At 44.9% G+C, this 21809-nt stretch overlaps 1 long non-coding RNA gene across 6 annotated transcripts in view; it reads left to right on the top strand.

The window, feature by feature from the left end:
* LOC120304828 overlaps nt 1-21809 on the top strand; it is a 177600-nt gene that overhangs the window by 113918 nt on the left and 41873 nt on the right. For 5 of the 6 annotated variants that reach the window (XR_005555851.1, XR_005555846.1, XR_005555848.1 and 2 more), the window contains one exon: nt 11155-11217. The exons of the other annotated variant lie outside the window; for it this stretch is intronic. This is a non-coding gene — a long non-coding RNA (uncharacterized LOC120304828). The remainder of the gene's footprint in view (nt 1-11154; nt 11218-21809) is intronic. 6 annotated transcript variants of the gene reach the window in all.

Here is a 21809-nt window from a genome sequence, read left to right as displayed (position 1 = left end):
TGACCACTGTCCCAATTAACTCTTTTCATTAATCAGTTCTTTCTCAATCCTGCTTTTAAACAAGTCTAAAGTTGTCTTTGCTTTGAATTTTCTTAGTTTCTCTGCAAATTCACACATGCTTTACCATTGGTAGTACAAGCTTCATGATTTGGGGGCAGGTGACAAGAAAAGTAGCAGTAGCACTTAGACCAGTGTTTCTCAACCTTGACAATTTTAAGGCATGTGGACTTCAACTCCCAGAATTCCACAGCCAGCATTACTGGCTGTAGAATTCTGGGAGTTGAAGTCCACATGCCTTAAAACTGTCAAGGTTGAGAAACACTGACTTAGACTTATATACCACTTCAGAGTGCTTTACAGCCTCCCTCTAGGCCAGGGGTCTTCAAACTTGACCCTTTTATGACTTGTGGACTTCAACTCCCAGAATTCCTCAGCCAGGCACGCTGGCTGAGGAATTCTGGGAGTTAGAAGTCCACAAGTCATAAAAGGGCCAAGTTTGAAGAACCCTGCTCTAAACAGTTTACAGAGACAGCATATTACCCCTATCAATCTGGGTTTTCATTTTACTTACCTGGAAAGGATGGGAAGCTGAATCAACCTTGAGCAGGTCAAGTACCATAAACTCTTTATCCTTCTGCATAATTACAATATATAAAAGATACTGTTTGTACCAGGCTGTCAAGCATATGCAATGCCACCATGCCCTCTGCATTGACGCTGAAGTATGGGAAAGTTTAGGGTGGCCCAAAGAAGGCCGTTGTACTGTGCACAGGGTCAATATAATTTGGACCCAGACTCCTGGTGATTGGCCCAGTCACCCAGCTGGTTTCATGTCTCAGGCAGGACTAGAGCTCACTGTCTCCTGGTGATTGGCCCAAAGTCACCCAGCCAGCTCTTATGCCTAAGATGGGTCTAGAACTCACAGTCTCCTGGTGATTGGCCCAAAGTTACCCAGCCAGCTCTTATGCCTAAGACGGGACTAGAACTCACAGTTTCCTGGTGATTGCCCCAAAGTCACCCAGCCGGCTCTCATGCTTAAGGCAGGACTAGAATTCACTGTCACCTGATGATTGGCTCAAAGTCACCTAGCCAGCTCTTATGCCTAAGATGGGTCTAGAACTCACAGTCTCCTGGTGATTGGCCCAAAGTTACCCAGCCAGCTCTTATGCCTAAGACGGGACTAGAACTCACAGTTTCCTGGTGATTGCCCCAAAGTCACCCAGCCAGCTTTCATGCCTATGGCAGGACTAGAACTCACTGTCGCCTGGTGATTGGTCCAAAGTCACCCAGCCAGCTTTCATGCCTAAGACAGGATTAGAACTCAAAGTCTCTTGGTTTCCAGGCCAACATCTTCACCACTGCACCGAAATTGCTCCCTCTTGGTGTGTTGCATGAACCCGTCGCCTGGGCTTTGCCAACTGTGGCTTGCAGCTTGCCCCTTGTGAAGCAGCTAGGTAGAATTTGTCAGCAAAGCCCAGTTAACGACACTCACGGCTTTCTGCAGTGTGAAAACCCAGCCTGTGTCAATTGCAGACAAAGGCGACTTCTTTGGCTGATCAAAATGGAAGCTCATTGTTCTTTGGCAACTTGGCACTTCCAAAATGTCATTTTGTGACTGGATTTATTGGCCGAGATCTCTCTGTTCCCAGCCTCGATGAGAGCGGTGGAGTGCCGGCCGTCAAAAGAGGCCAGTCATTTCAGAGAAAGCAAAGATTTGTGTTTATTAAATGAAGTGGAGCCTCTCTTATCAACCTGATAGGTCTGGCGCCTTCCTTTCGCCCTTCAGAAGGCCCGCGATCAAAGGGACCGGCGGAAGGTTACCTGAGGCCTGCCTGACTCAACTCCCTGTGATAAACTCTGGCTCCTGCCCAGGAAAGTACACAAGAGTGTGGTTGTGTGGCGGCAGAGAGTGGTGAACGCCCAGCATTAGAGATGATCCACAGATTAGGGGTCTGGTGGTGAAAGTTGTTTAGCAGGCTGCCCAGTCTGTGGACGTGGATCAGAGATGGAGAAATGATCGGTCATGTGAACGGTCCAGGGTCTGGGAAGAGAGAATGACAAGAAGGGAAGATGTTCTCATCTGGATTGGGGATTTTTTTCCCAGGCTGCCAAAGCTGAGATTCCAAACTTCAGAATGAAAGCAACCCATTTGGAAAAGCCAGCCTGGCTAGAGACCTTGGCATGTTATGGTCCATCCTATCTGCCAAGCATCATTTGGAGGAAGGCTGATCATGAGCCACTCATGAGTTGTATCTCTGTGTGTCCCAGGGCTGTGACCTTGCAGTGGTCATGAAGGGGCTAGCAACAGGAAGTAGGAGTTAAAGGTAAAAGCAAGGGGGTAAAAGCAAGCTAAAGGTAAAAAAGCAAAGAATAAAACAAGTCCTAAGGATGAGAAAAGAAGGACGGACTGAGCCAGGGAGCAGACTGAAGGAGCCAGCAAAAATTTGGGATATGGAAAAAAATCAATCCAAGGCCAGAATTTTATTTTAAGAAGTTTTATCCCACAAGGCGAAGAGATTAAATCCTGGAAGTCTGGAATAGCAAGGCAGTGATCAGCGGCAATTAGAAGCATCTTGGTATCCGGTTTAATTGTGAAGAGGGACTGTATTATTCCTAACAGAATAGCACGACTTTTCTTCACATGAGGTTGCCCAGATTGTCTCTGCATGAAACACTGTTCTGATCTGACTTACTTCCTAGCCAAGGGAAATTTGGATTGGGCGGGTTGTACAATTAAACAAATATGTATTAAACATATTTGCAATTAAATAATCATTAATGTGTTGTTAAGGGGCCTGTGGGGGGGGGGAAATACTCTCCCAAACCTAGTGAATTGTGACCTGGCTTTTGAAATGTTGCAGTGCCTTTTCATATATACTGTCATGTAGTTAGGCATGCACTTCATGAGGGCTAGAAACGTGTGTGTTTGTGTGTATGTGTGTATGTGAGAGAGAGAGAGAGAGAGAGAGAGAGAGAGAGAGAGAGAGAGAGAGAGAGAGAGAGAGATAGTATTCAGTAATATAAATTCCTGACATGATTACCGTTAATAAATTTTTCTCTTCTGATTTCCTTGGAAACTGCACTTTAGTCCTGTGTATCTTTGGCTCCTTCTGTAATCCTGTAGATACGAGTAGTTGTTTGATAATAAAACATTGAATTCAGTATAGGAAATGGTGTGATACTTGTACATGTGTGTGCGTGTGTGTTTCTGGGGGAGGGTGAATTTTGTGGTTTCTGTGGGTTGTAAAGTTAATCAAACATCCGTTTTTTTGCATATTTTGCAAATAAACAGCCATCAACGTGGGCTCGGTCAGAATCTTCAAGAGCAGTCAGATGAAGTGATAGCATTCGGCAATATAAATTCCTGACATGATTACTGCTAATAATTTCTCTCTTCTGGTTTCTGTGAAAACTGCACTTCAGTCCCATTATCTTTGGCCCCTCCTTTATCCTATTATTGATACAAGTAATTTATACCTTCAACACCTGGCATTTCCCACATGCCCCGGGCAATTGCATGTGACTGAGGCACCCTGAGATGCCCTGAAAACCTGTATCCTAATCGATCGGTCTTTAAGGTGAAGAAGGTTCCATCTTCACAACATTTCCCTGGTTGCTCTTGCAGAGATTTGAGCCGCTAGAAGAGAATTTCTGTCCACAGTGGAGAAGAGTCTCTTGTGCTTTAAGATGGGCAGCTGCATAAATCTTTTAAGTGAATAAAAATTGTTCGATCGTACTTTTCCTTTTTTATTGTTTTATGGGTCGTTTTACAGTTGCAGGCTTTATGGTTGCTGTAAGCCTCTCAGAGTTGTTAAACATGGGTTGGCCATATAAATCTTATAAATAAATAAATTTAACATATCTGATGTGAGGAAACCAAGCTTTCTCCTTCTCCTTCTCCTCCTCTTTGTTGTCTATCTTCTCCTCCACCTTCTCCTCTTTGTTGTCTTATCTCTTCTTCCTTCCCCTTCTCCACAGTTGTCTAACTTCTCCTCCTCTTGATTGTTTATCTTCTGCATCTCCTCTTTATTGTCTATCTTCTCCTCCTTCCCCCTTTCTACATTGTCTATCTTCTCCTTTTCATTGTCTATCTTCTCCTCTTTTTGATTGTCTATCTCTTCCTCCTTCTCCTCTTCATTATGTCTTCTCTTCTTCATTGCCTATCTTCTCTTTCTCGTCTTGATTGTCTGTCTTCCCCTTCTCCTTTTCATTATCTTCTCCTTCTCTTCTTGATTGTCTCTTCCCTTCCTTCCCTTCTCCTCTTCATTGTCTATCTTCTCCTTTTCATTGATCTCTGCCTCCTCTTCCTTATTGTCTATCTCCTCCTCCTTCCCCCTTTCTTCATCGTCTGTCTTCTTTTCATTGTCTATTTTCTGTTTTTGATTGACTATCTTCTCCTCCCCCTTCTCCTCTTCTTTATCTGTCTTCTTCATTGCCTATTTTCTCTTTCTCGTCTTGATTGTCTGTCTTCCCCTTCTCCCCTTCATTATCTTCTTCTCTTCTTGATTGTCTATCTTTTCTTCCTCTTTTCCTCTTCATTGTCTATCTCAGTGGTTCTCAACCTGTAGGTCGGGACCCCATTTGGGGTGAAACGACCATTTCACGGGGGTCGCCAAACAACGCAGTCCGCCATTTTTTCCCCCTTTTCCTTAGCTGTGCTACTCCCTTTTATTCTATTGGCTTTTGAAAGCCAATAGAATAGACTCTCTTGAATAGAGTCTAATTCTATTGGCTTTCAAAAGCCAATAGGAATTGTCCAGGCTGTCTCTGCCCTGCTGAGCCCGCCAAAAGTCCCATTCTGCAAACGGTGCTGCACCAGTTGAGCAGTCCTCGACTTACGACCGGTTGAGTAATCCTCGACTTACAACCGGTTGGGGGGTCGCGGCATTAAAAAGATTGAGAACCACTGGTCTATCTTCTCCTTTTCCTCCTCATTTATTGTCTCCTCCTCCTCCTCTTCCTTATTGTCTATCTTCCTCCTCCTCCTTCCTTGCACCTGGCACCCTCTTTTACAAAACTAAATGCTGGCTGTACCTCTGTCAGAAATCACATCCTGTGGAAGAATCAAACGGTTCTGATAAAGGGGAAATCTCACATATTACATACCGAGGGCAAAATTCTCCCCAAGGAGAAGAGTTCCTTCTAAACTCAAAGCAAAATCGTTTAACCGCCAAAGGTGGTCTCTTCCAAACCCAAGTTGTCCCTTTCCCTTATCTGGTTCACTTGCCGTGCAAAATATGGCCCTTTGGGATGTGCAAGTATAAAAGCAAAGCAGAACTTAATTCAGTGATGGAGCACCTGCTCCACCGTTGATTTTCAGCAGCTGAAGTGGAAAGTTCTGGGCAAACAGAGATGGGAAAGTCCCCTTCCAAGAACCTGGAGAAAATCTGGTTGCAGAAGACAACTCTTGAGCAACCTGGATGAATCAGCTGAGCCTTGCATTTCCTATGGGGAGGCCTTCTAATCCAGTTCAAGGAGGGCAGTTTAGGCGTTTGGATGACATAATCAAACTTGACACTGAATCAGATTCATCCTAGCATGGATTCTCCAAGAGAGGAGCTTACTTCATCCTTTGTCTTTAACCAGGGTAAATTGACAAACGTTGCGGTTTTGGAATCTTTTCAAATGTTAGGAGCCGTGTGATAAACGTGAGCAACAAATAACAGGAGCGGCTCTTTTAGCTCTTTACAGAATGAACGCACCTGATGTGCGTAATGCAAATTTTAGCAAAGGAGGAGAATATTTATTGTTTGCATGCACCTGCCTGTGATTTGGAGAGGTTCCTTCCCCGGTAACAATTATCCGCTGCCACATGCACTCCTATGTAAATGGAAGAATGGAGTGGAGATTAAAGCCGAGGCAACAAGGGGATGGTTTGGCTTGCTTGAGAAGATCAATTCTAGGGGGCCGTGTGAATCTTGTTTTGTTTAAATCAGTGGTTCTCAACCTGTGGGTCGGGACCCCATTTGGGGTCGAACGACCATTTCACGGGGGTCGCCAAACAATGCAGTCCGCCATTTTTTCCCCCTTTTTCCTTAGCTGTGCTACTCCCTTTTATTCTATTGGCTTTTGAAAGCCAATAGAATAGACTCTCTTGAATAGAGTCTAATTCTATTGGCTTTCCAAAGCCAATAAGAATTGTCCAGGCTGTCTCTGCCCTGCTGAGCCCGCCAAAAGTCCCATTCTGCAAACGGTGCTGCACCAGTTGAGTAGTCCTCGACTTACGGCCAGTTGAGTAGTCCTCGACTTACAACCGGTTGGGGGTCGCGGCATTAAAAAGGTTGAGAACCACTGGTTTAAATGAAGGTTCAGAGGAGATTCCTTCTCTATGCTGCTCTGCAAAGTACTATTACGGCCCCTTTATGGACTTGGGAGAAATCAGCATCGCTTCAAAGGTGCTTTTCTTTCCCCAAAAGACAACTGGACTTTCTTGTTTTTTTTTTTTTTTTTCTTCTCTCATCCAAGAAGCTTCTTCAGTGTTTTTTCAGCTGCAAAAGGGCTTGTTCCTGACTGTACAGTCATTTATTTAGCAGTCTTCAACTTTCCTGGCTTTCCATGCATACCTCCCCTCAAATTCACAGGGGAACTTGGAAGATGCATCTCCAGTTGCATTTGTATTTGGGGACCCGAGACTGATGGAGGAGAGGTAAATAACAAAACCACCCACCACAAGGACACCAGCTTCTTACCCCTTGCAATCAAAAAGGGAGAAATGTGGGTAGTCCTCGACTTGCAACCATTTGTAAGTGACTGTTTTGAAGTTATAACGGCACTGGAAAAAGCGACTTAAAATCATTTTTCATGTATACAACCATTATAAGATCCCCACGGTCATGTGATGCAAATTCAGATGCTTTGCAAATGATCCAAATTCAGATGCTTGGCATATTTATGACGGTTGCAGTGTCCCGGGGACAAGCAAAGTCAGTGGGGAAGCCAGATTCACTTAACAACCAGGTAACTAACTTAACAACTGCAGTGATTCACTTAACAGCTGTGGTAAGAAAGGGCATAAACTGGGGCAAAACTCCCTTAACAACTGTCTCACTAAGCAACATAAATTGCGGTTGTAAGTGAAAGACTACTTGTATCCCTAAAATATCACCTTGGACCAAGCTGTTAGGAAGCTCTTGTTTATTTCCCAACAGCCAATCCCTGCTTTGATTTAATAAATAAAGAAGGTTTGCTATCTGGTAGTTGCAGAGAATATCTCTGTGTGTTCCTTTACAGTGTTTCTCAACCTTGACAATTTTAAGGCATGTGGACTTCAACTCCCAGAATTCCACAGCCAGCATTACTGGCTGTGGAATTCTGGTAGTTGAAGTCCACATGCCTTAAAATTGTCAAGGTTGAGAAACACTGTGCTAAGATGTCCCTTTTTTCGGTTCCAGCCTGTTTTGCTCGCATCTCCAGACAGACACTCATTTGCCTTGGATGCCTGCCCTCAGTTGCCTTGCTGAAGAAGAGAAGGGAAGGAGCAGGTGTGGTGGAGACAAGCGTAGCAATTAAGAAGGGCAGCTCTTCCCCCTTCTTGGAAAGCCAAGGAGAGACACACCCAGGTTCTCACGCTGTCACTGCCTTGGGGGTGAGACGCCGAGGAGGTATAAATAAATAAATAAAGCAGCTGCCTCGTTCCCAGGCTCTGAGCTCCCCTGGAGAAGGCGGCAGGGTTTTCCCTCTTGACCCTTGTTGGCTTGACTTGGCCATGAATGCGTCATAGGGGTAAGATGGCGATGAGTAAGGTGCTTTCCCACCTGTTGGGTTGAGACAGGTTTCTAGAGTTGCTCGATGAGTCTTGGCACAGAACACCTGTGCGTTGGGGATTAGGTCTACCTGGCCAGGCGTGTGAGCCATACTTTCTTTTTCCTTTCTTTCTGAAAACGTAGTTTAGTTGTGATTGCAGATGGGAAGAGTGGTGGCCTTCTACCTCTGGGAAAAAAAAAACACGAGGTTGGGTTTGCACTGATGGACAGTCACCTTCAAAAGTTATGATGATGATCATCCCAAAGGTGCCTTTTCAAAAGGCAACTGGACTTCCTTTGTTTTTGCTTGAAGGCGTTGTCCCTTCTCGTCCAAGAAGCTTCTTCAAGTTCGGCGAAACGTCTTCAAGGAAAAACAGAGGAAATCCAGTCGCCTCTTGAAAAAGCACTTTTGGGGCAACCATGACCTGGATGACTGAGAATCTCCATATGATGATGATCATCATCATATTATCTATTCAATGGTGTCCGGCTCTTGGTGATTCTGTGGGCCAGGTCTCTCCATGTCTTCCTATCTTGCGCTATTTCTTTGGGTTGTTCTATGCTCTGGCTGGTGTCAGCTTTGAGGATGTCCAGCCACCCTGTTCTTTGGTGGCCTGGTTTTCCTTTACCTTCCAAACATATTTGCTTTCTTGAGTGAATTCTCCCAGATATCACAGTCAAAGTAAGTGAGACACAGTTTTGTGATTTTGCCTTTTATTGACATGTAGGGTGTTAATGCACTCCAGCACTTGCCCTTTAGTTCCCTTTGCTGGTAAGGAACATGCAGGAGCCTTCTCCAGCACCACAGCTCAAATGAGTCAATTTTCTTCCTGTCTTGCTTTTTAAGGCCTAGCTTTCACAACCATAAGGACCTTGTTGTTGTTGTTAGTTACGAAGTTGTGTCCGACCCATCGTGACCCCATGAACAACGTTCCTCCAGGCCTTTCTGTTCTCTACCATCTTCTGGAATCCATTTAATCTCACACCTACTGCTTCAGTGACTTCATCCAGCCACCTCATTCTCCGTCGTCCCCTTCTTCTATTGCCCTCAATCTTTCCCAGCATTAGGCCCTTCTCCAGTGAGTCCTTCCTTCTCATTAGGTGGCCAAAGTATTTGAGTTTCAACTTCAGGATCTGGCCTTCTAAAGAGCAGTCAGGGTTGATCTCCTCCAGGACTGACCGGTTTGATCACCTTGCAGTCCAGGGGACTCGCAGGAGTCTCCTCCAGCGCCATAGTTCAGAGGCCTCAATTCTTTGGCGTTAGGCATCTACGGGAACACAATAGGGTGGACTAACCTACATTTGGTTGCCAGGCTGATGTCCTTGGTTTCCCATCTTCGGCTCATGTTCAGCGTTGCTGTGTGAACCCAGGCAATCCCATTTTTATATCTGGGTTGTATTCACTGTTTTGAGAAATCCGCAATCCTAGGAAAAGTTAGGTTGTGGTCCTTTACAGAGGATAATGGGTTTTTAGATCCTGATACTTTGCATGTAAAGCACAGAAGCTCAGCTTCAGGGAAACGTTTTTCAAAGGCAGAGGCTGGAGAACATTGCAGCAGTCGAGTTAATGAAGGTTTGGGGGTTGTCCATTCCTGGAGTTTTTATGGATGCTTAGGTTGCCACGGGGTTGATGTTGAAGTAGCCTCACTTGGTAGAGCAGGCCAGGAAATCCACTTCACAGGAAGACTATGGGCTATAATATTCTTTTTGATTTCCATTCCCCACCATCCAGTCAGAGATGAAGAAGCTTCTTGGATGAGAAACGAAACGTCTTCAAAAAAATAAAATAAAATCCAGTTGCTTCGTGAAAAAGCGCCTTTGGGATATCTATGACCTGGATGACTGAGAATCTCCATAGACTAGTGGTGGCGAACCTATGGCACGCATGCCAGAGGCGGCACTCAGAGCCCTCTCTGTGGGCACGTGCACTGCGGCCACTAGCAGCTCGCGCAGGTCCATTAGGCTGTCGCCGCCCGGAGCAGCAGCCCCGCCCAGCACAAAGCAGGCAAAATGGCCGGCTAGCAAGCTCGAGTAGAGATGTTAGAGTATCGAGGTGGCCACGCCTACTTGGCCACACCCACCCAGTCTGCTGTGACTACCCTGGCCACGCCCACCCAGTGGGCCACACACCCCGCCCTCCCTGAGGGAACCACAATGCTGATGCTGCCCTGGCACTTTGCAATAAATAAGTGGGTTTTGGGTTGCGGTTTGGGCACTCGGTCTCTAAAAGGTTCGCCATCACTGCCATAGACCAGTGGTTCTCAACCTGTGGGTCGGGACCTCATTTGGGGTCGAACGACCATTTCACGGGGGTCGCCAAACAACGCAGTCCGCCATTTTTTTCCCCTTTTCCTTAGCTGTGCTACTCCCTTCTATTCTATTGGCTTTTGAAAGCCAATAGAATAGACTTTCAAAAGCCAATAGGAATTGTCCAGGCTGTCTCTGCCCTGCTGAGCCCACCAAAAGTCCCATTCTGCAAACGGTGCTGCACCAGTTGAGTAGTCCTCGACTTACACCGGTTGAGTAGTCCTCGACTTACGACCAGTTGGGGGTCGTGGCATTAAAAAGGTTGAGAACCACTGCCATAGACATTCTTTTTAATGCTGTTATAACTTTGAATGGTCCCTAAAGGAATGGTTGTAAGCTGAGGACTACCTGAATTCTACTCATCCCTGCCGAGAAATCTGAACAGCAGTGAACAGCAAAATTGGACGAAAAGTACATCAGTTGGGGTTTCTCAGAAAGTGTTCTGTTTATGGACTTAGAACATAAAGATGCTAAAATTGGCAAAATATTCCTTTCTTTTTGTCTAGGGACACGCAGTATTTTTTTGAAATCAGAAATCCCCATTTTTTTAAAAAAATATGTTTCTACTACAGGAGCAGAACAGGAACTCAGAGGCCTCCCTGGGTGGGATGGGTCGGGTCCTGTGTCCCTCAATTAAATCCCTCTCCCCCAAGAAATTAACCCAGATTTAAACTTTTATAAATTTGGGTTAAGCGTTTGAGAATGAGGCCTGACGTTTTGGCCACTTCCTGAATAGTTTTTAAGTGTTTATAGATTTAGAATGGCATCATATGAGGAAGGAAGGAAGGAAGGAAGGAAGGAAGGAAGGAAGGAAGGAAGGAAGGAAGGAAGGAAGGAAGGAAGGAAGGAAGGAAGGAAGGAGGGAGGGAAAAAAAAAAAACCATCAGAATGTTATGGAAACAAGTTGGATTGACTTGATAATTATTTCCATGATGGCTTTTGAAAATGCCTCTTCATCTTGTATCATTTCAGATGAAAGGATTAAATACAGGGCACAGCTAACAATTACATCTAATTACGAGTACAGCAACAATGTGTTTGCTTAAACTTAAGCTGAATTGCAGGGCAACACTTTGGTAACCCATGTTGGTTTCCTGCATTCCAGTGTCTGGAAGAAGCGGTTTCGAATGTTCCTGGAATTTAGTAGCAGATCTGGACTCTGCTGTTGGTGAGTTAGCCTAAATATTGCATCTCCATGTGAATGGTGAGACTGCTGTGTTTTTTTTTTTTTTTTTTTAAGTATTAAACAACTGATGCCCCTTTGGGTCATTGTTTTAAAGGTATTTCCTTACCAGATTCCTCAATGTTTTCAACAATGATAGAATTTCTAATTTACTGCCTTCATTGGAAAAACTGAGATACCTTCAGAGATGTGTCTGCCTTGCAAGTAGCTTATGTTGAACAGTATAGTGCAATCAACTACAGGAAATATTTTATGACATTTTCTATTAGGTCATAAACTCTTTTATGATCATGTTTATGTCATAAAATGTTTTATAAAATTTAAAATTTCAATTCCATGGGAGTTGTCGGTCCCGGATTTTGGATGCATTCTGTAAGTTAGTCTATTTGAAATACTTTGGTTCAGAAATTGTTGCTCTATGGTGCACCATTTCACCCAGCTAAAGGTTACAGACGGAAGAGTTTTAGTAGTTTATAGATTTTTCCCGGGTGAAAGACGCTTCTGCTTTTCCTCCTTACTCCCAGGATAGCTGTTTCAAGTATATGAACAGTTGTTATTGGAAGATGGGGTAGAATTGATTAGAATTGTTCCATAAAACAGACAAGGAACAGTGAGTTTAAATCAGTGATTCTCAGCCTTTTTAATGCCGCAACCCCCAACCGGTCATAAGTCGAGGACTACTCAACTGGTCGTAAGTTGAGGACTACTCAACTGGTGCAGCACTGTTTGCAGAATGGGACTTTTGGCGGGCTCAGCAGGGCAGAGACAGCCTGGACAATTCCTATTGGCTTTTGAAAGCCAATAGAATTAGACTCTATTCAAGAGAGTCTATTCTATTGGCTTTCAAAAGCCAATAGAATAAAAGGGAGTAGCACAGGTAAGGAAGGGGGGGGGGGAAATGGCGGACTGTGTTGTTTGGCGACCCCCGTGAAATGGTCATTCGACCCCAAATGGGGTCCCGACCCATAGGTTGAGAACCACTGGTTTAAATTATAGGGGAAGAGATTTGGTCTTAACAATAGGAACATACAATTTAACATACTATCTGAAGAAATAGTGGATTTTCTTTTGCTGGGGTTGTTAAAACAGGCTGAGCGGACATACGGCTTGTTGTAGCAATGGATTTCATGCAGGGTTACGGGTCAGATTGGATGATCTATAAGGTTCCTTCCAATTCTTGCAGCTGATTCAACAACTGTTTGGTATGTGAAGAAACTTCTTATCTTCCCTGAAAGCATTGGAGTATTTTTATTTGCTCGAAATGCTGAGAATTTTCTGTTGAAGGAACTCAACCCTTTCACAGAAGGACAATTCTGCAAATCCTCCAGGGCAGGGTAAAAAATTGTAGTTAACTTTCAGTTTAACACACATCGCTTTAACCGAAATCAGATACAGTGGCTACATTTTTTTTTCCCCCTTGAGGTTTCTCTCTCATTTAATGTCTGTTACATCAAAGCTTTGTTCATTAAATGGAGATTTAACAGCATATGTTGCTATTTACATCAATTACGCAAAATACGTCGATTGGCTCAAATGATATCAATTCAGCTGTAATGGACATTGGGATGAAAAAGCACCCATTTCTCGCAAACAGCCCATTAAATTTAGATTTTACTGTATTGTTAAACCAGTTAATTCACTTTTAAAAGGGGTCATCATTTTTCCTAGTATTAGTCACCTTTTAGAATAGAATTATCAGAAGAGCAGTTGAAGGCCTAGGGCAGTGATGGCGAACCTTTTAGAGATCGAGTGCCCCAAAACCGCCTCATCGCTGCCCCGTCCCCGCGTCTCCTGCCCGCAGGATCACCCACCATCTTCATGGCCCCCACAGCAGATTGCCCAGGTGGCCCAGCAGCGTCATGGTGGCCACACCCTCTGCCCACGCCCCAAAACATCATCTGTATGCAATGGGGCGCAAGGGCGGAGTCTTGTCCCCACTGCCTGGCTGCCATGTCCTTGGCTGTTCTGTTCTGCATAGGCTGCGCCTGGGATGGCTCTCCTCCGGGGGGCTACTGGTGAGGAGGGGGCCACAGGGGGTGGCGGTGCTGGGGCGACAGTATGCGTACCCACAGAGAGGGCTCTGGGTGCCGCCTCTGGCACCTGTGCCATAGGTTCGACACCTCTGGCCCAGGGACAACCAAAGGCCCATAATTTACCTGCACAGTTGTTAGGAGTGTGCTAATATCTGTATCAGTTGTCTCTGCCACAGCTGCCTGAGGAGATGACGGTTGTAGGGCATCACATCTGCAAGGCAGCTAGTTAGGAAATAAATTAATATTCTTGGTGGGGTTAAAGAAATTGCATCAAGGAATTCAGAAATCCCTATACAATCTTAGATGGATGGATGGATACAAACAATAGATTGGATCAGTGTTCCTCAACCTTGAAAGCTCTAAAATATGTGGACTTCAACTCCCAGAATTCCCCAGCCAGCTGAAGGTCACATATCTTAAGAGATGTCAAGGTTGAGAATCACTGTATTAGATGGATAGGTTAGATAGATTGGTATGTATACAAACACACACACACACACACACACACACACACACACACACACACACACACAATTAGATATGATAGATTGATTAGATACATAGATACAATACACATGATTAGTGTGGTTTGGCACACACAGATAATCCTTGCCTTATGTCCAGCCCTCCCACAACTTCGTCCGGCCTCCCCTCTCTACCAGTAGAAACCACCCCGTTCTTTACCTGGGATTCTTGCCAATTCCCACTTAATGACCCATTGTAAGCAATGCAGTCTCGCTTTATGACCTTATCTTTCAGCAATCCTGGGCCTGGTTGCCATCATGACCAAAGGACTGCCTACCTCTACGTCAGTGGTTCTCAACTTTTTTAATGCCGCGACTCCCACCCAGTCGTAAGTCGAGGACTACTCAACCGGTCGTAAGTCGAGGACTACTCAACTGGTGCAGCACCATTTGCAGAATGGGACTTTTGGCGGGCTCAGCAGGGCAGAGACAGCCTGGACAATTCCTATTGGCTTTTGAAAGCAATAGAATTAGACTCTATTCAAGAGAGTCTATTCTATTGGCTTTCAAAAGCCAATAGAATAAAAGGGAGTAGCACAGCTAAGGAAAAGGGGGAAAAAATGGCGGACTGCGTTGTTTGGCGACCCCCGTGAAATGGTCGTTCGACCCCAAATGGGGTCCCGACCCGCAGGTTGAGAACCACTGTTCTACGTACTTTGGTACGATGGTTAAGGTGCTAGACTAGAAACTGGGAGAATATAAGTTCTAGTCTTGCCTTGGGCATGAAGGTTGTCTCGGTCACTTGGACCAGTCCCCCCTCTTTTCCACTCGGCCCAGTCCACCTCCCACTGTTGTTGTTGTGATCTAGGTAGGAGCATTGTGCTCTGCTTTGAGTTGTCCAAATAAAGGCAGGATATATTTAATTTTTGATCTGATTTGTGTATTGGTATCCTCCCCTTTATTATTTTTATTAACAACTCAAGGTGGCGAACATATCCAACACTTCTTCCTCCTCCCTTTTTCCCCACAACCATAACCCTGCAAGCTAGGTTGGGCTAGGAGAGAAAGGAACTGGCCCAAGGTCGTCCAGCCAGTTTTAATGTTTAAGGCTGGGCTACAACTCACAGTCTCCTAGTGATTGGCCCAAAGTCACCCAGTTGGCTTTCATGGCTAAGGTGGAACTACAGAACTCACCATCTCCCACTTTCTAGCCTGGTGCCTTAACCACTAGACCGGGGGGGGGGGTCTTCAAACCTGGCAACTTTAAGACTTGTGGACTTAAACTCCCAGAATTCCTCACCTAGCCAGGGCTGGCTGAGGAATTCTGGGAGTTGACGTCCACAAGTTTGAAGACCCCTGCACTAGACCAACCCAATAATCATATTAATACCCCTAGAGCAGCGGTTCTCAACCTATGGGTCGCGACCCCATTTGGGGTCAATCGACCATTTCACAGGGGTCGCCAAGCAAGGCTGTCCACCATTTTTTCCCCTTTTCCGGCAGGTGCCTTATCTCCCTTGGGCTGGGCCAGCTGGTGGCCCAGCCGGTGGTCAGCCTGCTCCATCTCTGCCGCTTGCCAGCTATGCCTCATCTGGCGCAGGGGGCGGCACCACGCATGTGCGGCGCTCCCAGGCAGGGAAAGTCCTCGACTTACGACCGGTTGGGTAGTCCTCAACTTACGACCGGTTTAGTCTCGACTTACGACCGATTTAGTCCTTGACTTACAACCGGTTGGGGGGTCGCAGCATTAAAAAGGTTGAGAACCACTGCCCTAGAAAATAGCTGGGGCCCCTGTAGCAATACTGGCTGGCTGAGAAATTCTGGGAGTTGAAGCCCACAAGTCTTAAAGTTGCCAAGTTTGAAGATCCCTGCAGTAGACCAACCCAATAATCATACTAATAAACCTAGAGAATAGCTGGGGCCCCTGTAACCATCCTGGGAGGCCAATCCCTTTCCTAAAGATGGAACCCATAGTCCAGCCCTCCAGTTGCCTCGAAAGCAGCAGGCCTCAGTTGTCTCCATTTCTAAATAAGCTGTCTAAATCAGGGAGACTTTATTCCCAGATAAACCTTCAAGGGTTGCGGCTGTCAAAGCCACCATCTGTGGCCAGATCCGAGGGCCAAGATTGGTGTGCGGGCAGTGAGCGATTGCTGGCGAGGAAGCCTTTCCCTTCCCCATCACCAGATTCTCTTTTCACATTTGCTTTCCCAGCGACTCCCCGTTTGGCCTCTTCAGCATCAGCCGGGCCTTTTCAAGTCCTGTCAGATTTAACTTCTGAAAGGGCGCAGCCTCGATTCGATCAGCCAGTGCTTGCAACCCGCACCGTGCGTTGTAAAGCTCTTGTGTACATTCAGGGCTGCTTGTGTTTTTCCTGGCGAGGCTGCTTTGCTATTGGCTGCTGTGCTCTTTTTATATCCTCCGCGTCCTTCAGTGTTGGCCTCTTGTTTGATAACATTTCAGCTTATCGCTGTTTTGTACTGTCCCTTATCAAAATAGTAAAAAAAAAAAAAAAAAAAAAAGCCATTCCTCTGTTTTTTTGACCGGACGTTACACCGATCGACTTCTCGTCTTGCTAAAATGTCTCATGTTTCCTGCCTCTTAATGGGGCTCCCAATCTCCCTTTTCCTGCGACCTGCAAGAATCCTGCAAGATTGCCTTGCAAACATCGAATTATGCAGGCCAAATTTTGCACCCTTCCACGAATAAGCAAACAAACATGTCGAGCTTCCAAGAGGCTTGATAGGTCTATAGGTAATCCACCAGTTAACGACCACAAGTTTAGCCCAGAATTTCTGTAGCTAAGCGAGACATTTGTTAAGCACGTTTTGCTCCATTCTACAACTTTTCTTGCCACAGTTGTTAACTGAATCACTGTGGTTGTTAAGTTGGTAACCTGGTTGTTCAGTGAACCTGGCTTCCCCACTGACTTTGCTTGTTTAGAAGGTCACAAAAGGGGGTCACACATGACCTGAGGGGACAGCAACGGTCATAAATAGCAGCCAAGCATCTGAATTTTGATCACACGATCACGGGGATGCTACAAAGGCAGTAACTGTGAAAAATGATCATAAGTCAAATTTTTCAGCGCCGTTGTAACTTTGAACAGTCACTAAATGAGCTGTTGTAAGTCGAGGATTACCTGTATTTTACTTAAGAGTTCCCCTTCTTCAAATTCCTTTCCCCTCCTGGGACGTCACTACCCTCCTGTTGCAACAATTAGCATAAAACATGTACATGCAGAATTCCAAGTGCCAGGTGGCTCCTTTCTCTATAAAGAGTACAGAGAAGAACAACAAAGATGATCAGGGGACTGGAGGCTAAAGCATATAAGGAACGGTTGCAGGAATTGGGTATGTCTAGTTTAATGAAGAGAAGGACGAGGGGGGGACATGATAGCAGTGTTCCAATATCTCAGGGGCTGCCACAAAGAAGAGGGAGTCAAGCTCTTCTCCAAAACGCCTGAAGGCAGGACAAGAAGCAATGGATGGAAACTAATCAAGGAGAGAAGCAACCTAGAACTAAGGAGAAACTTCCTGACAGTGAGAACAATTAACCAGTGGAACAACCTGCCTCCAGAAGCGGTGAATGCTCCACACTGGAAGTTTTTAAGAAGAGACTGGAGAGCCATTTGTCTGAAATGGTATAGAGTTTCCTGCCTGACCGGGGGTTGGACTAGATGACCTCCAAGGTCCGTTCCAACTTGAAGTCCACAAGCCATAAAAGGGCCGAGTTTGAAGACCCCTGCTGTAGGCAAACAGCAATAAACAGACTACTCAGATGGAACTCCATGTGTCGTTTTCGGTTCTTTGGGCCTGACAGTTGTTAAGTAACTTGCTAAGACCCCGTGACACGTAGCTCCCTTTTCTCTGAAACCTTGTCCCTTTCTTTGAAAGCCATTGCTGGATTTCATTTGTTTCCCTATCAAATTGATGTCTGCGTATCTCACGGAAAGTGACTCAGGACGGCGGCATGCACAATGTAAAAGAGCCAGTTACTTAAAGCCATTGTAAATAGTGATTAAAAAAAACAACAACATTCAAAAACTGTGAAAGCAGATCTGAACGAGGAAAGAATCCTAACAGATAGCGCAGTGTTTCTCAACCTTGACAATTTTAAGACATGTGGACTTCAACTCCCAGAATTCCACAGCCAGCATTGCTGGCTATGGAATTCTGGGAGTTGAAGTCCACATGCCTTAATATTGTCAAGGTTGAGAAACACTAGAGGGATGTATGTAATAATGGGGCTAGCTCCCAGTCTACATTTCCATTCTCATTTAAGAATCCTGTTCAGGCAGAGTTTGCTTGCTGTGCTCTCCAGCGGGGCGTCCTTGAATCGGCGGCCTCACCTGAGCAATTAGCCTTGGAATATTTAAAAGCAACTGACGTCTCTCGACCTTCTGCTACCCGCCTGGCATCTTCACCTGAAATGACTTTTATCAGCGTAGGCAGTTATTGACTGCCACAGCGTTATGGGAAGAGTGCTCGTTTACTTATTAAAAGCATAACGAGTCTCGCCCTGGGCCTGCTCGGGCACAACAACAAGGCCATAATCTGGAAGTTCAGGCTGGTTTTCTGCAACCAATTCTTTGCCCCCCCGACTGCTGTTTAGAAGGCCAGATCCTGAAGTTGAAACTCAAGTACTTTGGCCACCTAATGAGAAGGAAGGACTCACTGGAGAAGGGCCTAATGCTGGGAAAGATGGAGGGCAATAGAAGAAGGGGACGACAGAGAATGAGGTGGCTGGATGGAGTCACTGAAGCAGTAGGTGTGAGCTTAAATGGACTCCAGAAGATGGTAGAGGACAGGAAGGCCTGGAGGAACGTCGTCCATGGGGTCGCAATGGGTCGGACACGACTTCGCAACTAACAACAACAACAACCCGCATTAGGGCTGATGACTGAGCCAGCCTTGCCTTGCCAAGGCTGTGGAATCAGAACTAAGAAAGAGGCAGGGCCTTGTGGCTTCACACCCAAGGAGGGTATGTATACAGATAGTCCTCAACTTACGACCACAATTGAGTCCGATAATTTCTTTTGCTAAGCAAGACAGTTTTTCAGTGGACTTTGCCCGGTTTTACCACTTTTCTTGCCACAGTTGTTAAGTGAATCACTGCAGATGTTAAGCTAGTAACACGGTCGTTAAATGAATCTGGCTTCCCCCATTGACTTTGCGGGTCAGAAGGCTGCAAAAAGCTGATCCCATGACCTTGGGACACTGCAGCCGTCGTAAATAGGAGTCAGTTGCCCAGCCTCTGAATTTTGATCCGGTGACTCTGGGGATGCTGCAATTGTTGTAAATGTGAAAAATGGTCCTCAGTCACTTTTTTCAATGATGATGTAACTTTGAGTGGTCACTTAATGAACTGTTGTAAGTCGAGGATTACCTGTACGGTACATAGTGAATGGATGTACTAGTTGGGTTTGATCCAGAGCAAGATCCGTTTATGTTTTCATCATTCCAGGGAGTTTGCCAGGTGTTTCGTCCTAACATCCTTCCCAAAGTTGTTGCAGAAAAATGGCAAAGCTTAGCTTTGTCTGGGGACTTTATTTAATAATAATAATAATGATGATGATGATGTTGGAAGGGACCTTGGAGGTCATCTAGTCCAATCCCCTGCTCAGACAGGAAACCCTATACCATGTCAGACAAATGGCTGTCCAGTCTTTTCTTAAAAACTGCCAGTGTTGGAGCATTCACCACTTCTGGAGGCAGGTTGTTCCACTGATTAATTGTTCTAACTGTCAGGAAATTTCTCCTTAGTTCCAGGTTGCTCTCCTTGATTAGTTTCCATCCGTTGCTTCTTGTCCTGCCTTCAGGCGCTTTGGAGAATAGCTTGACTCCCTCTTCTTTGTGGCAGCCCCTGAGATATTGGAACACTGCTATCATGTGCCCCCTCATCCTTCTCTTAGTTAAACTAGACATACCCAATTCCAGCAACTGTTCTTTGTATGTTTTAGCCTCTAGTCCCCTAATCATCTTTGTTGCTCTTCTCTGTACTCTTTCTAGAGTTTTTACATCGTGGTGACCAAAACTGGATGCAGTATTCCAAGTGTGGCCTTACCAAGGCATTGTAAAGTGGCATTAACACTTCACATGACCTTGATTCTATTCCTCTGTTAATGCAGCCCAGCACTGTGTTGGCCTTTTTGGCAGCTGCAGCACACTGCTGGCTCATATTTAAATGACTGTCCACTAGGACTCCTAGGTCCCTCTCACAGTTGCTACTATTGAGCAAGGTACCCCTATACTATACCTGTACATTTGGTTTTTCTTGCCTAAATAGAGAGCCTTGCTTTTTTTACCATTGAATTTCATTTTGTCAGATAGTGCCCATATTTTATTTTATTTATTAAATTTGTTTGCCGCCCATCTCACAACGAAGTGACTCTGGGTGGCTTGAGAGAAGCACAATTTAGCACATTATTAATAAAATTAAGGATCTACAAAGGGGAATGAACCATGCATGGAAAAATTGGTTTGCCATGTTTTGTCTCCAAACTACGACATGTGTATTGGGGGAAATAAGAAATGAGGCAAACATCTTTTTGTCCAAATAAAAAACTGAAACGCTCCAGACATAAATAATTGGGAGGTGGCGGAGAAAGAGAATTTAAGAACAATCCAGGGAGTCCTCAATTTATGACCAAAATTGAAACTTCCATCCCTAAACGATGTGGTCATTCAGTGAGTCGTGCTTAATTTTACTACAATTTTGCCATAGCCGTTAAGCGAATCACCATGGCTGTTAAGAGAATCACCAGATTATTAAGTGAATGTAGGTTCCCCCGTTGATTTTGCTTTTGGAAGCTGGTTGTGAAGATCACAAAGGGAGATAGATCAGTTGACTCCAAGATGCTTCAACTATTGTAAATACGTGTCAAGTGCCCAAATTTTGATCATGTAATGATAAGGACACTGAGGGCCATAAGTGCGAGGACTGGACCTAAATCATTTTTTTCAGCACTGTCATAACTTTGAACAGATAGCCGTAAGTTGAGTACTACTTGTACATGGATAGCATTAACTTTACTTACACCAAACAAGAAGGGAAGGAAAAGAAGGTTGCCAGAAAGATGCGCATTTGTGATACATAAGATTCCCAATGATGGGAAACCAAGGCTTGTGAAGGGTGTTCCCTCACATGACAATTTGCTTGCTAAATTTTTTTTTTGTTTTTTTTTGTTTGTTTTATTTGAAGCAAAACTTGTGCATTTTGGTTTCCAGTTCTGTTAGTCAGTATAACTCCCCCTTTTTGCAAACATACTGAAATTTGCTGGAAATCCTAAAACAAACAAAAACAAACATTTTTGTTTTAAAGAAACAAAACAATATCCTGGGGATGCCGAGATAAATATTTCCAGGTTGAGGTTTATTTTTTTTTTCCCCCTCTTTCATTAGAGAATGAGTCTTGGTTATTTGCTTTCTTCTTTTTGACTGATTGATGTTCCTCTGATTTCTGTCACCCTGGACAGAGCTTGATAGGCATTTTATCCTCCTGATGATGTTGTTGTAAATTTCCATTAGTTTGTGGCATGCTTCTTAGCTAAATGAAGAACCCTGTATTTGGGATCAGTGGGGAAATGTTTACAAGAAGAATGTTTTGGTAATTGAGAGCTGTTATTGGCACATTAATTTACATTTAGGGAATGCAATATTAGGAAACGTGTTTGACGTAAGTGTAACAGCATTGCCCCACAGTTTGGAACTGCGGCTTATAAATAAACTTGAGGGTTTAGGGGTTGTAGAGAAGGCAATCCAGAAGACATGGGTCTTATAATTATCTCAGGCTGCTTTCGTTTATTTTAAATGAGCGCTGGGCAACTTCATTGTGGCCAGGACCCCTGTGTTGCTTACAAACCTAGATGTCACTGAGATATCAGGGTTGGGGCTTGGAGAGAAGGGCGAGTGAGTTTAACACAGAGGTCCCCAACCTTTTCGGTACCAGGGACCGGTTCCGTGGAAAAAGGTTTTTCCGTGGACCGGAGAGTGCATGGTTTTGTGTGCTGCCTGCATCCCATGGATGGGGCTTTGCTTGTTTGTGCAGACCGGTTGCTGGCATGCTGTGGCCCGATACCATT

This window comes from Crotalus tigris, unplaced genomic scaffold (genome assembly GCF_016545835.1).
Source record: "Crotalus tigris isolate CLP2741 ecotype Arizona unplaced genomic scaffold, ASM1654583v1 scf7180000017661.16357234195:1864864, whole genome shotgun sequence".
Taxonomy (NCBI): Eukaryota; Metazoa; Chordata; class Lepidosauria; order Squamata; family Viperidae; genus Crotalus; species Crotalus tigris.
The sequence above is the reverse complement of the archived record's forward strand: the minus strand, read 5'-3'. Positions and strand labels throughout refer to the sequence as shown.